Raw genomic sequence first — 14,476 nt, forward strand, 5'->3', positions numbered from 1 at the left:
CAAAATGTCAATATGTAACCATGAGTATGTTGATTCCCTCTGTTCCAATTCCCTAATCTAAAGAGGAAAAAATGGTTCATTTCATAAGTGGTTTTCAGGAGGAAGTAAATTCTCAAAGTGCAAAGAGTGATTGATTAACAGTGTTGAGTTTGTTTGTGGGAGAACTTGTCTGACTTGTTATCCTGGCTGTCTGAGTAGAATGCTTTGCAAAAAAAGAAAGACAAGAAACACACACACACACACACACACACACAAACCATGCAGAAATGTCAACCAAACAAACCACATTGGGAGCCCACTCTTGAGACTTGATAGCCACAGCATATTCTATAATGTGACTGGTCAGGGCTTGATGTACAGAATGTGCTTGTAATCTTCGACAATTTCATCTTTTCTTTCAATACTCATGTCACATTTGTGCTGCACCAGTGCTTCTGAGACCCTTTAGAAGAGGCAAGAAAGTAAGTCTAATAGATAAAAAAATCTTTCTGTTTTATAAAATTCATTTGCTGTGGAGAATCTTACCAAATTAAATGTATATTTATCTTTATATAAGTTGAGTACTCATTTCATAAGCCAAAGGATTTGGGTCAACATATACAGATGGGATTATGCTTGAATATGGTATTTTTTTGTGTTATGTGAGGGGACACTTTAAACTGTGTGGTTTTAAGAAGCTAAAGCCTATGCTAAAAATACCCTACTATATTAATAGGAACCTATTGACTATACTTAGGAATGCCCTGATGTCAAAATAGTTCGCCAGAATGCCACAGTGTGTTGCAAGAGAAAATAATAATTAGCATTCAATGAGCCACATAAGTCTTACATTTAACTGCTATAACCAATATATATATATATATATATTTCCAATTATATATTATGTAAATAATATATACATTATTTAACATCAGGCTATCTCTTTAAAACTTATTTATTAATTTACCTGTTTGCTTGTTTATTGTGAGCATAAAATCAGAATCTGAATGATATTCATTATTTGCATTGGTAAGTTATACAGTAGAAATTATTAAGTAAGTGAGCAGTAGGATTTTTATATATATGTAATTTAATTTATCCAAAGGGGTATCAATAAAAATTAATAAAAGATCATATAGCTCAATTTATCCAAAATGACATGATAATTAATTCAGATTAATATCACATTAAGTGAAAATAGGCAAATATACTCAATTAATGCAGGATGATCTCTAATCATTCTGTTTCTTCTTGTTCTCTGGAGTTCTCTATTATTTGAAGTAAATTTTAGTAATTTGAAAGCATCATTAAAAACTTGTTCTTGGGGGATCCCTGGGTGGCGCAGCGGTTTGGCGCCTGCCTTTGGGCCAGGGCGCGATCCTGGAGACACGGGATCGAATCCCACATCAGGCTCCCGGTGCATGGAGCCTGCTTCTCCCTCTGCCTGTGTCTCTGCCTCTCTCTCTCTCTGACTATCATAAATAAATAAAAAAAAAAAAACTTGTTCTTGGGACCCTTGGGTGGCTCAGCGGTTGAGCACCTGCCTTCAGCCCAGGGCGTGATCCTGGAGTCCCGGCATCGAGTCCCACATCAGGCTCCCTGCATGAAGCCTGCTTCTCCCTCTGCCTGTGTCTCTGCCTCTCTCTCTCTCTCTCTCTGTGTGTGTCTCATGAATAAATAAATAAAACCTTAAAAAAAGACTTGTTCTTATACATCTAATTTATACTTAATTTTGAATAATTCTAGCCCCCCCCCAAAAAAACAATAAATCTATTGAACAGGATCATTTTGCTTGCTTGCTTCTTTATTATTTGAACAATGATACCAATACAGCCTCATACTTAGAATAAATCCCATCTGATTCCATCAACATGTCAGATATGTATAGAGTCCTGAGTGCATGGTTTTGAGGTCCATCAAAAAGATGGAAACCTTGTCTGAACATACCTGTCTTTTCCTGATGGGGTCTTGGCTGAATCCTATCCAGTCTGGGTGATCTTAAGAAAGTTTTACAACAGAACTGATCACACTGGTGTGGGAGGTTTCGGGAAAACTTCAAGGAACAGGGCAATTCTTTGGGACTAGATGGAGCAAGAGTAAGGAGCCATCCCTGGAACCAAGAGTGAAGAATGTTCCAGAGAGATTCTTGGGGTAAGAGCAGTAACTACCTGAGCATCCTCAGCAAGGAGGGAACCAGGGTGAGAAATATTTTAACCTCATTTTCTTCCTCTCTTCCAGTCTCTCTCCAGAGCCTCCCAATGGTTGAACCCAAATGGAAGTCGGAGGGCAAAGGGATTGTGGTTGTAATATTTATGGGTCTGCCTCTCAAGACACTCAGCAGGGTGGGCCCAGATGGAGAATGTATCTGGAGGGGCAAACTTAATCCAGCACACCAGAAGATACTTCTCTAGAGTAGCCTATTAAATGAAGTAAATTTTAGTCATTGTGAAATATCTTTCAAATCTTGTTCATATGCATTTAATTCATATATAGTTTTGAATCATCCCCTCCACACACACACCAAAAACAATAACAACAACAACAACATTGCAGTGTGCTAGTTTCATCCAGAGATGGGCTAAAACTCTTAAGGGAATAGAGAATTTAATCCTTATAAGTCCAATTTTCATTGAATCACTTAGTATGGCTACAAATGTTGGCAACAACATACATAGGAGAAAAATACTCCAGTGGAAGCTTAGTAGCACTTTGAATGTCTTAAAATTGTTTTCAATAAATATCATTAATATGAAATTTGATTCTATCAACTAAGGAACACATCCTTTTTATTAAGTATTCCTGCATGACAGAACAGGCTTTGCACTGAAGTTTAGCGAAAGTCTTGCATCTACCTTCTCTTACCCAGATGTCCTTAAGTCACTTACCCTCTCAGACCTAAGTTCCTTTTCCTGAAAGAATTATCACAGACGTTGCCTTCATTTCTTCAGGGACTTTGGAGGGAGCAGATGACACAGAACATAAGACAGCAATTTATATGCTCTATAGTCTATAAAATTTCATCAGAGTTGGTAGATCAGTTATTCTTACTTGAAAAGTACAAAGAAAAAAAGTACAAAGAAAAAAATATCTTTCTTCAAACCCTGAAAGGAAGGATTGCCCTCCTCAGTCTTTTTATTTTGGCTTTTTTTCCCCCCATAGTGAAAGACCAATATAGAAGTTAAAAATAAGTGAGGTGAAGACAGACCTCCTGCTGTTACACATTTTCCAAAGTCTCAATTGTAAAATATGATAATAAGTTATTAATCAATCTTTGTTTATTTTAATGGGGTAACTATTCTCTGTGGAATTTGTTCAGACCGTATAGGGAAAACCCTTCAGAGTCTCCCATATGAAGGTTGCACATTCAAATAATAGCCAGCGTTTGTGGAGTTTCCTTCTTGGCCAGCTAAAAATTCCCCCTGGCTTGGGAGAGCATGAAGTCTTTAGTGAGGATGTCAACAGTGATTTATTATAAGCTGAGTTAATTCTCCCTCAATTTAAAGGCCTTGCATGCGACATAATCACTTTCTTTCCCCCCCACAGAGGGAGCTGCTTATTCCATGATTCTCAAGACAGCTTCATCCAGACACTGGCCATGGTGAGATTTCAAATGTTTTCTTTGGAAATTTTTGTTGTGGGGGTTGGGGCATGGAGTATAATTAGTCAAGTATGGTTCTCACCCAAGAAAGCTTCAATGTGAAAAAAACAAGATGTGTGTATTTGTGTGTGTGTGTGTGTGTGTGTGTGTGTGTGTTCTGCAAATGTATTAATGTAACTCTGTGTGTGTCTTTATGAAGCTTAGGAGAGCTTCTTGGCAGCAGAGCAAGGAGAAGTCATAAACCCAGCCTTGGGTAATGTACTAGTTAGACTTTTACTGTATTGGGTTGGTTGTGCTTTTGTTCTTTCTTGGCTCATTAACTGGATAGAGGTAACGGAAATCTAGAGAAGGTTCAGAGATGAGCCCAGAGAACTTCAAAGTCACAAAAGACCTAATAGCAATATTTAGGTAGTAGAAAACATGGAGAGGTGTGAGGTACTTGGAGACTGTGACAATATCTTTAATCACATGAAGTTCTTAGATGCCAGTAACTTAGTCTTCTCCTGTGTTTCTGGAGACACTAAGTAAAATTAAAGAGTTTTAAATCATAGCTGTCATGGCCTAGTCGTTGGCAGTGGGGTAATGAGTATTCATCAACTGCCATTGACAAGATTGTGATCCTTTCACTCTGAAAGCTCTGGAATACTAAAATCTGTAATAAGGCAAAATTGACGATTCTCCATCTCCTCTGATTTTATGCCCATAGATTTTCTACTCATGTTTTGTAGTCACCAGAACTACCCTGCTTATGGCAAAGTTGCTTTTGTTACATATAGTAGAAAACTCCTCATTATAGCTTAGATTAAAAAGGAAATGTAGTGGAAAGGCCCAAAGACAGGAAGTGTCAGAATGGGAAGAGGCCTTGCACAGAGTAGATGTTGCTTCTCTGTGTCCAGATGCTGTATGTGCAGGATTTCCTCTCTGTAGGCCCTCCAGATCCATTCTCTACCCTTTTCCACTCAGCACCCTGCTCCTGCAGGCTGACCTGTATGGATGTTATCACATGATTTTCTTGCCCTCTGGGTTCTGGTTGGCGTCATCCAGTGGGGAATCTTGGTAGAAGATTAGAGATGAGGAGAGTGAAATTGAAATATTCAGTACCCTCCAGGAGATTCACCTCAACTGGTTATATCTACCACTCAAAGGAATAATCTTCCTGGAATGAGCAGATTCAGTATGAGGAGCTACTAGAATCACTCATTTCCAGTTCTATTAACTTCTTTAGGCCTAAGGTTATTGTCAAATCTTGTTAGTCAAATCTCCACAAATTACCTATATTTGAATGCAGCATCTATTTCTTCCCCAGACCCTGACTAATATAATCTCTTCATCTCTCTTTCTGTGTCTCCTTAAGTCTTCTCTGCCTTTGTGCCCACTTCTCATTATTTCCCTCCTCCCATATGGGAAAGAGTACCATCCCAACCCCTTTATATCTTCTCAGTTCATGTTCCAACAGAACTCAACTCACACAGCAGTAACTAGTGGTTTTCAGTATATCTCATTCTCTTTTTTAAATTGTTTAACCATATTTTCACATTTAATCCCAACAACAGTCCACAGGTTCTAATATCATACAATTTTATAGATGAGGACATTGAGGCACAGAGAAATTGAATAACCTAACACGTCACATAACTCAACATAGAAGCTGAATTCTAACCTAGGCAGACACATTTCAAAATACATGTTTTCAAATACATTTTTGGTAGTTTGTTGCTTGGTCTGGACCACCTTGGGTTGCATGACCAATACTGATTCACTACAATGAGGTGGAGGTGAGAGGACAAGATACCATGATGTACTTTCTAGTGAGTTGGACCTTCAAGACAAAGCTCTCTGAATAGGTACTAGGTAGGGCAGTAAAATGGACTAAAACATTGACTGTATCTCACCAGCCTGGCCATAGATAATTACATTTTTTTAAATGATGCTTTGGAAAAGTTACCAGAGAAGTTTACAAAATACTGCAACTTTTTAAGTCTTTTTGCTGGTTTTATGTAATTGTCCTTGCATTCTCCAACTCCTCCAGACTTGACTTAGAGCAGACTCCAAGAAGAATCTACCTTATTTAGAATGGAAGAAAAAGAATAAAACACTATCTGCCTTCTCCTTACAGTAGATATTTGATGAGTGCCTCCAAACAGCATACTATATTTCCCCCAATGACATTAGGCCTGAGCATCTTTACCAGATTCTTCATGAGATACATGCAGGCTATGGGCACAACTGTTCTACCACTGACAACTGATGCTTTCTGTTACATGGAACAGAAAAACAAGAACAGCATTAAAGCTTTGCAGCATTTCACCATTCTATTGCCAGCTTATACTTTTTTATACCCAGATTTTCTATATAGGTCAAGGTATTAGATGGTTTTGATCCATGTTTTTAAAATCTCATTCAGAGCCATTACTATAATTCCTCTGTGGGAAACAGAACACAATAAATGAACTCTGACCACTCCCCACGCCAAAAAAATGTATAATCTGAAATAACGTACCAGAGAGTATGTCCTAAGATTGTTTTTAAATTTATACCTTTGTAGTTGTATCTAGCTTTAAGATTAAGTGAATTCATGATTCTACTGCTGCAGAAAGGGAAAAGGAAACTATACTCTCCCGGAAAGATGACATCATTTTACACTTTATTCCAAAAGCTGCTTTAGGGAGCAATGAAAACTAAAAAATCGTGATAAGGAAGACAAACTCAAAACCTGACTTTTTCAAACGAAATACGTTGCATAAAAAATAAGTGAATCTTTTTTTCCTCTTTGGTAACTCTGTTTGTATGTAATCAATGATACTGCCTTTATATTTCTCTCCTGAGGAGCTAGCTCCATGAGTTTTAGAGAATGTGTTGTATTTATCATTATATTTTCAGCACCTAGTCTGGTGCCTCACACATAGTAGATGACCAATACTTTTTGTTGAATGAATAAATGAAGTGTAAATGCCAATACAAATATAATACTAATTCCCATATGCGCATATCTTTAACCATTTCCTTCCTCGGTGATGATGTAATATACTAGGAAAGTTAAATATAAGAATGTGAAGATAGGGGGGGAGGAGCAAGACGGCGGAAGAGTAGGGTCTCCAAATCACCTGTCTCCACCAAACTACCTAGAAAACCTTCAAATTATCCTGAAAATCTATGAATTCGGCCTGAGATTTAAAGAGAGACCAGCTGGAATGCTACAGTGAGAAGAGTTCGCGCTTCTATCAAGGTAGGAAGACGGGGAAAAAGAAGTAAAGAAACAAAGGCCTCCAAGGGGGAGGGGCCCCGCGAGGAGCCGGGCTGAGGCCGGGGCGAGTGTCCCCAGGACAGGAGAGCCCCGTCCCGGAGACGCAGGAGCTGCACCGACCTTCCCGGGGGAAAGGGGCTCCAGGGAGGTGGAGCAGGACCCAGGAGGGCGGGGATGCCCTCGGGTTCCCTGGGGCAGTAACAGCAACTGCGCCCCAGGAGAGTGCGCCGAGCTCCCTAAGGGCTGCAGCGCGCACGGGGGGACCCGGAGCAGCTCTGGGGGCTCGGGCGGCGGCTCCGTGGAGGGGGCTGCGCGGCCCGGGAGCGCGAATCCAACAGCGCAGGCCCCGGAGCACAGGGCGCCGGGACACAGCCCAGGATCCAGCCTCCCCCGGGACAGGCAGAGGCCGGGAGGGCCCAGGACAGCAAGGACGCTCTTGCCCCGAGCTGAGCAGATCAGCGGCCCCGCCCCGGAGCCTCCAGGCCCTGCAGACGGAGTTCCTGCCGGAGCTGAATCCAGGTTTCCAGAGCTGCCCCGCCACTGGGGCTGTTCCTCCTGCGGCCTCACGGGGTAAACAACCCCCACTGAGCCCTGCACCAGGCAGGGGCACAGCAGCTCCCCCAACTGCTAACACCTGAAAATCAGCACAACAGGCCCCTCCCCCAGAAGATCAGCTAGACAACTTCCAGGAGAAGCCAAGGGACTTAAAGAACACAGAATCAGAAGATACTCCACGGTGGTTCTTTTTTTGTTTTGTTTTGTTTTGTTTTGTTTTGTTTTGTTTTGTTTTGCTTTTTGATTTGTTTCCTTCCCCCACCCCCTTTTTTTTTCTCCTTTCTTTTTCTTTCTCTTTTTCTTCTCTTTTTTTTTCTTTTTTTCGTTTTTTTTTTCTTCCCTTTTTTTTCTCTTTCTCTTTTCTTTCCTTCTTTCTCTCCTCTCTTTTTCTCTTTTTCCCAATACAACTTGCTTTTGGCCACTCTGCACTGAGCAAAATGACTAGAAGGAAAACCTCACCTCAAAAGAAAGAATCAGAAACAGTCCTCTCTCCCACAGAGTTACAAAATCTGGATTACAATTCAATGTCAGAAAGCCAATTCAGAAGCACTATTATACAGCTACTGGTGGCTCTAGAAAAAAGTATAAAGGACTCAAGAGACTTCATGACTGCAGAATTTAGAGCTAATCAGGCAGAAATTAAAAATCAATTGAATGAGATGCAATCCAAACTAGAAGTCCTAACGACGAGGGTTAACGAGGTGGAAGAACGAGTGAGTGACATAGAAGACAAGTTGATAGCAAAGAGGGAAACTGAGGAAAAAAGAGACAAACAATTAAAAGACCATGAAGATAGATTAAGGGAAATAAACGACAGCCTGAGGAAGAAAAACCTACGTTTTAATTGGGGTTCCCGAGGGCGCCGAAAGGGACAGAGGGCCAGAATATGTATTTGAACAAATTCTAGCTGAAAACTTTCCTAATCTGGGAAGGGAAACAGGCATTCAGATCCAGGAAATAGAGAGATCCCCCCCTAAAATCAATAAAAACCGTTCAACACCTCGACATTTAATTGTGAAGCTTGCAAATTCCAAAGATAAGGAGAAGATCCTTAAAGTAGCAAGAGACAAGAAATCCCTGACTTTTATGGGGAGGAGTATTAGGGTAACAGCAGACCTCTCCACAGAGACCTGGCAGGCCAGAAAGGGCTGGCAGGATATATTCAGGGTCCTAAATGAGAAGAACATGCAACCAAGAATACTTTATCCAGCAAGGCTCTCATTCAAAATGGAAGGAGAGATAAAGAGCTTCCAAGACAGGCAGCAACTAAAAGAATATGTGACCTCCAAACCAGCTCTGCAAGAAATTTTAAGGGGGACTCTTAAAATTCCCCTTTAAGAAGAGGTTCAGTGGAACAGTCCACAAAAACAAAGACTGAATAGATATCATGATGACACTAAACTCATATCTCTCAATAGTAACTGAATGTGAACCGGCTTAATGACCCCATCAAAAGGCGCAGGGTTTCAGACTGGATAAAAAAGCAGGACCCATCTATTTGCTGTCTACAAGAGACTCATTTTAGACAGAAGGACACCTACAGCCTGAAAATAAAAGGTTGGAGAACCATTTACCATTTGAATGGTCCTCAAAAGAAAGCAGCGGTAGCCATCCTTATATCAGATAAACTAAAATTTACCCCAAAGACTGTAGTGAGAGATGAAGAGGGACACTATATCATACTTAAAGGATCTATTCAACAAGAGGACTTAACAATCCTCAATATATATGCTCCGAATGTGGGAGCTGCCAAATATATCAATCAATTATTAACCAAAGTGAAGAAATACTTAGATAATAATACACTTATACTTGGTGACTTCAATCTAGCTCTTTCTATACTCGATAGGTCTTCTAAGCACAACATCTCCAAAGAAACGAGAGCTTTAAATGATACACTGGACCAGATGGATTTCACAGATATCTACAGAACTTTACATCCAAACTCAACTGAATACACATTCTTCTCAAGCGCACATGGAACTTTCTCCAGAATAGACCACATATTGGGTCACAAATCGGGTCTGAACCGATACCAAAAGATTGGGATTGTCCCCTGCATATTCTCGGACCATAATGCCTTGAAATTAGAACTAAATCACAACAAGAAGTTTGGAAGGACCTCAAACACGTGGAGGTTAAGGACCATCCTGCTAAAAGATAAAAGGGTCAACCAGGAAATTAAGGAAGAATTAAAAAGATTCATGGAAACTAATGAGAATGAAGATACAACCGTTCAAAATCTTTGGGATGCAGCAAAAGCAGTCCTAAGCGGGAAATACATCGCAATACAAGCATCCATTCAAAAACTGGAAAGAACTCAAATACAAAAGCTAACCTTACACATAAAGGAGCTAGAGAAAAAACAGCAAATAGATCCTACACCCAAGAGAAGAAGGGAGTTAATAAAGATTCGAGCAGAACTCAACGAAATCGAGACCAGAAGAACTGTGGAACAGATCAACAGAACCAGGAGTTGGTTCTTTGAAAGAATTAATAAGATAGATAAACCATTAGCCAGCCTTATTAAAAAGAAGAGAGAGAAGACTCAAATTAATAAAATCATGAATGAGAAAGGAGAGATCACTACCAACACCAAGGAAATACAAACGATTTTAAAAACATATTATGAACAGCTATACGCCAATAAATTAGGCAATCTAGAAGAAATGGACGCATTCCTGGAAAGCCACAAACTACCAAAACTGGAACAGGAAGAAATAGAAAACCTGAACAGGCCAATAACCAGGGAGGAAATTGAAGCAGTCATCAAAAACCTCCCAAGACACAAGAGTCCAGGGCCAGATGGCTTCCCAGGGGAATTTTATCAAACGTTTAAAGAAGAAACCATACCTATTCTCCTAAAGCTGTTTGGAAAGATAGAAAGAGATGGAGTACTTCCAAATTCGTTCTATGAGGCCAGCATCACCTTAATTACAAAGCCAGACAAAGACCCCACCAAAAAGGAGAATTACAGACCAATATCCCTGATGAACATGGATGCAAAAATTCTCAACAAGATACTGGCCAATAGGATCCAACAGTACATTAAGAAAATTATTCACCATGACCAAGTAGGATTTATCCCTGGGACACAAGGCTGGTTCAACACCCGTAAAACAATCAATGTGATTCATCATATCAGCAAGAGAAAAACCAAGAACCATATGATCCTCTCATTGGATGCAGAGAAAGCATTTGACAAAATACAGCATCCATTCCTGATCAAAACTCTTCAGAGTGTAGGGATAGAGGGAACATTCCTCGACATCTTAAAAGCCATCTATGAAAAGCCCACAGCAAATATCATTCTCAATGGGGAAGCACTAGGAGCCTTTCCCCTAAGATCAGGAACAAGACAGGGATGTCCACTCTCACCACTGCTGTTCAACATAGTACTGGAAGTCCTAGCCTCAGCAATCAGACAACAAAAAGACATTAAAGGCATTCAAATTGGCAAAGAAGAAGTCAAACTCTCCCTCTTCGCCGATGACATGATACTCTACATAGAAAACCCAAAAGTCTCCACCCCAAGATTGCTAGAACTCATACAGCAATTTGGTAGCGTGGCAGGATACAAAATCAATGCCCAGAAGTCAGTGGCATTTCTATACACTAACAATGAGACTGAAGAAAGAAATTAAGGAGTCAATCCCATTTACAATTGCACCCAAAAGCATAAGATACCTAGGAATAAACCTCACCAAAGATGTAAAGGATCTATACCCTCAAAACTATAGAACACTTCTGAAAGAAATTGAGGAAGACACAAAGAGATGGAAAAATATTCCATGCTCATGGATTGGCAGAATTAATATTGTGAAAATGTCAATGTTACCCAGGGCAATATACACGTTTAATGCAATCCCTATCAAAATACCATGGACTTTCTTCAGAGAGTTAGAACAAATTATTTTAAGATTTGTGTGGAATCAGAAAAGACCCCGAAAAAAAATTAAAAAAAAAAAAAAAAGAAAAGACCCCGAATAGCCAGGGGAATTTTAAAAAAGAAAACCATATCTGGGGGCATCACAATGCCAGATTTCAGGTTGTACTACAAAGCTGTGGTCATCAAGACAGTGTGGTACTGGCACAAAAACAGACACATAGATCAGTGGAACAGAATAGAGAATCCAGAAGTGGACCCTGAACTTTATGGGCAACTAATATTCGATAAAGGAGGAAAGACTATCCATTGGAAGAAAGACAGTCTCTTCAATAAATGGTGCTGGGAAAATTGGACATCCACATGCAGAAGAATGAAACTAGACCACTCTCTTTCACCATACACAAAGATAAACTCAAAATGGATGAAAGATCTAAATGTGAGACAAGATTCCATCAAAATCCTAGAGAAGAACACAGGCAACACCCTTTTTGAACGCGGCCATAGTAACTTCTTGCAAGATACATCCACGAAGGCAAAAGAAACAAAAGCAAAAATGAACTATTGGGACTTCATCAAGATAAGAAGCTTTTGCACAGCAAAGGATACAGTCAACAAAACTCAAAGACAACCTACAGAATGGGAGAAGATATTTGCAAATGACATATCAGATAAAGGGCTAGTTTCCAAGATCTATAAAGAACTTATTAAACTCAACACCAAAGAAACAAACAATCCAATCATGAAATGGGCAAAAGACATGAACAGAAATCTCACAGAGGAAGACCTAGACATGGCCAACATGCACATGAGAAAATGCTCTGCATCACTGGCCATCAGGGAAATACAAATCAAAACCACGATGAGATACCACCTCACACCAGTGAGAATGGGGAAAATTAACAAGGCAGGAAACAACAAATGTTGGAGAGGATGCGGAGAAAAGGGAACCCTCTTACACTGTTGGTGGGAATGTGACCTGGTGCAGCCACTCTGGAAAACTGTGTGGAGGTTCCTCAAACAGTTAAAAATAGACCTGCCCTACGACCCAGCAATTGCACTGTTGGGGATTTACCCCAAAGATACAAATGCAATGAAACGCCGGGACACCTGCACCCCGATGTTTATAGCAGCAATGGCCACGATAGCCAAACTGTGGAAGGAGCCTCGGTGTCCAACGAAAGATGAATGGATAAAGAAGATGTGGTTTATGTATACAATGGAATATTACTCAGCTATTAGAAATGACAAATACCCACCATTTGCTTCAACGTGGATGGAACTGGAGGGTATTATGCTGAGTAAAGTAAGTCAGTCGGAGAAGGACAAACATTATATGTTCTCATTCATTTGGGGAATATAAATAATAGTGAAAGGGAAAATAAGGGAAGGGAGAAGAAATGTGTGGGAAATATCAGAAAGGGAGACAGAACGTAAAGACTGCTAACTCTGGGTAACGAACTAGGGGTGGTAGAAGGGGAGGAGGGCGGGGGGTGGGAGTGAATGGGTGACGGGCACTGGGTGTTATTCTGTATGTTAGTAAATTGAACACCAATAAAAAAAATAAAAATAAAATCAGTTTTTACCATAAAAAAAAAAAAAAGAATGTGAAGATAGTTCAATTTTCCCATGTTGAATAACATCTGGGCAGAAAAGGACAAATATTATATGGTCTCATTCATTTGGGGAATATAAAAATTAGTGAAAGGGAATAAAGGGAAAGGAGAGAAAATGAGTGAAAATATCAGTGAGGGTGACAAAACATGACAGACACCTAACTCTGGGAAATGAACAAGGGGTAGTGGAGAGGGAAGTGGGTGGGGGGGTTTGGGTGAATGGGTGATGGGCAAAGAGGGGGGCACTTGGAGGGATGAGCACTGGGTGTTATGCTATATGTTAGCAAATTGAACTCCAATAAAACAATTTTAAAAAAAAGAATAAAATCTGGGGTTCAGTACAGATTGCCATGATGTTTAATTGGGGATTTTTGACATTGAAAATAAAAAATTCTTATTTAGGATCAGACCTGAAAGTCATGGGTGATGCATGATTATGGCATTAGCAACAAAGTGAAATTTTCCAAAGATGATGAAACTATGCAGACCTATTCTCTCATCTCCTAGGAAGATGCTTATACCAACTTGTAATGAGATGAAACCGACATGTTATTACAACAGTTTGTACCTCGTGAAGATGATACTATACTTTTAGCCTCCAGCAATTAATTGAAGATGGGAGGGACATGAAGGGGGACAGAAGAGAAAAAAATCGTGTGGGGGATTACGATACATATAAAATGCAGATCTTCTGTACTACTGAAGCCTTGACTGGAGAGTGGCCCATGCCAAGTTCTTTAAGCAAGAGGGCCACATGGTAGTTGAGTGAAATTTGATGTTTTGCTTAGTTGTCTCAGACATGTTTACTTTAGTAGAGGGTTATGGAAAGGTTGAATCAATAAACACTTTCTTTTCAGTCAGCAGACTTGCCATGGACATCAGGAATCATGCTTAAAATGAAACTGGTCTTTCTCCATGAATGGAGGCATTCCTTATTTTTTTTGGGGGGGGGGAGAAAATGTGATCTGATAGATACTAAGCACTAATTAGGGATTTGACCAGATACTTTGATACTTTTCATTTTATTTTGAAGAAGATCTTGAGTAATGATAAATGACAACTCAGACAGTAAGATTGCATTCTAATCTTCATCATCATTTTGGATAAGAAATAATAAGTAAATCATGTAATTATTTTATGACTTCCATCTGGTACTATTTGCATTAAAATAAATCTCAATGACCTTTCTAATCTTATAGCACTAGGTCACAAATGTATTTTAGGTCTTCCATCCTAGTGTTGTCTTAATCTTTCCATACAGGAGTCCTTTATAAAAGAGCAAATTTAATCACCCAACATAGCATTGTTTTACCTTATGTCTCTAGTAAAATCAATACAAAACAAAACAAAACACCAAATATACAAAATAGGAATTGGGAGCCTGACAAATAGCCACGGAAAGTTTAAAAACAAAATGGAAAGAATGATTTTTTTTTGAAACTGCAACTATCACACTATGAAGAAAAACAGCAAAAAGAAGCATATTTTTAAGCCCTTCACATTTCTCTTTTCCCAAATTTACCCTATTGATTATGCAGGGTGAGTAAAAAATTCATGCATGCAACCTTAATTCCGGAAGTCATGTATAAACACATGAC

General features: G+C 39.6%; 1 long non-coding RNA gene across 5 annotated transcripts in view; it reads left to right on the forward strand.

Moving 5' to 3' along the window:
- The window catches only part of LOC140629555 (uncharacterized), a 570,920-nt gene that overhangs the window by 362,493 nt on the left and 193,951 nt on the right, over window positions 1-14,476 (forward strand). For all 5 annotated transcript variants that reach the window (XR_012027406.1, XR_012027407.1, XR_012027409.1 and 2 more), the window contains exon 5: window positions 3,523-3,577. This is a non-coding gene — a long non-coding RNA (uncharacterized lncRNA). The remainder of the gene's footprint in view (window positions 1-3,522; window positions 3,578-14,476) is intronic.

This window comes from Canis lupus (genome assembly GCF_048164855.1).
Source record: "Canis lupus baileyi chromosome 16 unlocalized genomic scaffold, mCanLup2.hap1 SUPER_16_unloc_3, whole genome shotgun sequence".
Taxonomy (NCBI): domain Eukaryota; kingdom Metazoa; phylum Chordata; class Mammalia; order Carnivora; family Canidae; genus Canis; species Canis lupus.